The following is a 3,676-nucleotide window of genomic DNA, read 5'->3' as shown; positions in this document are numbered from 1 at the left end:
TTTTTTTTTTTTTTTTTTTTTTTACCTGTTTGTTTTTTTCCCCCTCCTTTCACGCGACACGGACGGAGCCCGAGACGCTCCCGCTCGGTGAAAGACGGTGTTCTGTTTTTATTTATTTATTTTCTTTCCTCTCTCTCCCTCTCTCTCTCTCTCTCTGTGTCTCCCTGTCTCTCTCTTTTAACGGGCTCGGTGTGTTTGCTGCCCCTTCTCGTAGGTAATATAATGTCGCTTTCCCAACCTTGGAGAGACGAGGGAAGCGAAGAAGAAGAAGGAAAAAAAAAAAAAAAAAAAAAAAGAAACAGTGCAACAGAGAGAGGAACAGCGTAGCCTGGCTGGAGGTTGGCCGTGTGCTACTGATGCTGCAAAGGGTAAAAATTCAGTCCGGGGGAAAATCCAGAGAAAACGCCCCCCCTCTCCTGGTTACATGCAGGACTGAACCCCCCCTCCCTGGAAGAAGGGTCAGTAAAGCAGGGGAGGCGTGTGATAACAAAGATATGGTCAAACAGATTAGAAATAAAGCTGGAGTGTTTCAGTTAATCCTCAGCTGGAGGCTTTCTGAATATGACAGCTATGGAATATAAAGTGTCTCCTTACAGCGCGCTGTTTATACACATCACATAACCAGGGCCGGCTCCAGAAAGTTACCAAACTGGGGCCCCAGATAGGGGGGGGGGGCACTGGAGGCTGACTATTAATCACTCGATTGGGATGGTACAGGATTAAATATATATAAAAATTTATTGAGAGCAGATGGGAGCTGGAATCAACCAACTGGACAAAAAAAAAAAAAACAATAAAAAAAAAAACATACAACAGGCGCCACCATTTTGTAGTTTCCTTTCAGTAAGCGTGCGCTGTGACGCGAGCCAAAAAGAACTACGCGGCCCAGGAGCCAACAAAGGCGTTTGCCCAAGGACAAACGCCGCCTCAGCCGTTGTGTCCTTGGGCGAGACACTTCACCCGCCTTGCCGGGTTCGGTGGTGCCGGTGTGATGGCCGCCTCACTTCTGTCAGCCTCCCCCAGGGCAGCTGTGGCTACAATGTAGCTTACCACCATCAGTGTGAGGATGGGTGAATGATTGTAGTGTGAAGCGCTTTGGGGTCCTTGGACTAGATAAAGCACTATACAAGTGCAGGCTATTTACCATTAGTTTTTTATTTTTTCCTTGTTCCAGAGCTCAGTTTACAGCATGTGAATTGTGACGGTAATGCCTTTATGCTCTTCTGTTCTCTGAGCAGTTTAAAACAGAAAGGTAATGTCACCGTTTAGAGGAAACAATGGCTCAACAAGTTAGTAAAATGCAACTTTATATGTTATGTTTGGGTTCATTCAACTAAGGCAGACATGGTGGGACCCTTGTACTGTTTTCTGGTTTTATTTTATTTTTGTTTTTACTGTAACTGACCTCCAAAAGAGCTAATAACAGAGACTTGGAGCTGATCCTCCATAGACAAACTATAGGGACCACAAGTTATGTATTATATATGTTTTTTTGTTTGTTTGTTTGGATTAAGGCAATAAATGTCTTCCTATATTAGCACAGATGAACTGCTCCTGTTGCCGTACCTTTTGAAATAAAACTACAGAACACAAGGTAATCTCAGAAGGATTGGGGAGAAAATATAATCCAGCGTATTGCCTGAAGACTTAAAAGATGGGAGTCATTTTCCTAGGAGAGAAAATCTGCTCCCGTGTCAGCCTCTGCTTGGCACACCAAAACCAAAAGCCATAGCAGAGCTTCAGAGGTTTAATTGTTTATAGGCTGCCGAAACGACACCGCAGTTAAAGGGGAAATGAAATCAAATATCAAAATAATGAGTTTTTATGTCTGTCTTTTACTTAAACCTGATCATAAAACGCCCCAGTGGTCCGTTTCTCTGACTTAAAATGTCAGTGACTTGCTTTTTAGAGTGTTTGTGTCAAAAATCCTGAAGTGAGGTGATCGTGTGGGCGGAGTTACCTCGTTGGTTGGCGGCAGAAGGAGGCGGGGCCAGCTGTGGTGTAGGACACTGAGGAGGATACTGTCAGTGTTTATCAGGGGAAATGGAAGCAGAAGAAGAGGAATCAAGTTTTGTTAACAAGAGTACTGGTTTGAAAACATGTTTTTTTTGTGTGTGTTTTCTTTTGGTCTGTAGTGATGCTGTAGCCCCACATTTCACAAGGAGAACTGGTCCGACGGCGGGAAGCGGCCAGACCGCCACCCAGTGACCATGTGGGTGGTTGTCAAATATACAAAAGAAAATAAATAAATAAGAAACATTGAAAAATCACTTATTTTGACAACTAGTTTGGCTTTAAAGGTTAAAACAAGTAATGGAACGGCAGCGTTCCGTATTTACTTTCGCTTTAAAGCATCCTGCAGGGTTTCCGCGGTAACGTATTTAAACACCAGGACGTCAAAATGGTGGTCTGAACCCTCCACTTTTGATTGACACCTCTTCTGACCAATTAGGTCCATATATGAGCCCTCCACAGCCAATCAAATTACAACTTTATTACTGAAATCCTAGTTACCAGAACAAAAAATGTAAATTGTTACATTTACAGAGACACCAAGCATTTGCATGTACTCCAAATGGTTCAAGAGCATAATCTGATTCATTTTGGGTATGCTTTTTTCCAAGTGTTTTTTGCATTTTGGGGGTGAGGGTTAACAGGTTCACTTGAAATGACTTAACTGAAATGAAAAGCTCTAAAATGAACGTCAGGTGCACGCTGACCGGCTGTCCCCCCTCTCTGTCTCTGCAGCTGTCCTGATTACCTCTGGGTTCTGAACTTCGATTAAGCTGTTAAAGTTACTTTTATCAGGAACATCATCCACTAAAACAATTCCTTTCTCTTCAATAACCAAATCATTCACAACTTTGCCGTGGAAAACAGAGTAATTAAATTAAACTTGTGTCGGTCTAACTCCCCTCTTCCTCCAATCTGGAGCGCAGGTGAGACAGCTAAGAAGTGACGTAACAGTAAAGTATTTAATAAATGACCATTTCAGAACTTAACAATACTATCTGTGTTTATATAACCGAGGTAGAACTGTACATAATCTGTAATCAAATGCAAAACCTGAACCAACCCAGGACAGTAGATGTCTGCAGCCTACAGGACTAGAAGCACTCCTCCGAGGCCACAGCGTGTAAATGTTGACCGCTCGCCTCGGGAAAAGCTGCACATCATTTATGAATATGCAGCTCACACCTCAGAAGCTCTGTGGACTGAGTGAAAGTTGGGTTAAAAGCTCGTGAGATATTTTGCTAACAGACAAACGCACACAGACTTCCACTGAAACGCTGAAAGGCCACAACATGCAGTTCCTTGAAAGGCCACTAGAGGGCAGCGCAACATTTCAAGCCTCCATCACGACTTTGTCAGGATTTCCACATTTAAAGAAGTAAAATCTCTTTTAGTGTACATTGCTTTTTTTGCTGCTTCATCACAGATCTATGAAAAGTTTTTTTTTTTTTTTTTATCCACACCTGCGATTCATTTCTCATACATCTTTTAAACAATCTACGAGGTGACAACACAACAGCTGACGTCGCTCCTTCCTGTCTGTTTTCATCAGTTTCTTCAAGAAAAAAAAAAGTTGAGGTGCTGCAGCACTTTTAATGTTTTTGTGTGATTTTTGTTTGGGCCCCATTTCCTCCTGAAGTTTTAACAGAGCGGCTTTTTTACA

At 42.5% G+C, this 3,676-nt stretch overlaps 1 protein-coding gene across 1 annotated transcript in view; it reads right to left on the bottom strand.

Annotated features, from left to right (window-relative positions):
* LOC108239168 (core histone macro-H2A.2) overlaps nt 1-333 on the bottom strand; it is an 8,825-nt gene extending 8,492 nt beyond the window's left edge. Inside the window, exon 1 of the mRNA XM_017421735.3 lies at nt 26-333. The gene's annotated coding sequence lies outside the window, so the exon portion shown is untranslated. The remainder of the gene's footprint in view (nt 1-25) is intronic.
* Nucleotides 334-3,676: the final 3,343 nt, after the last annotated feature.

Source organism: Kryptolebias marmoratus, linkage group LG22 (genome assembly GCF_001649575.2).
Source record: "Kryptolebias marmoratus isolate JLee-2015 linkage group LG22, ASM164957v2, whole genome shotgun sequence".
In the NCBI taxonomy this organism is placed as follows: domain Eukaryota; kingdom Metazoa; phylum Chordata; class Actinopteri; order Cyprinodontiformes; family Rivulidae; genus Kryptolebias; species Kryptolebias marmoratus.
The sequence above is the reverse complement of the archived record's forward strand: the minus strand, read 5'-3'. Positions and strand labels throughout refer to the sequence as shown.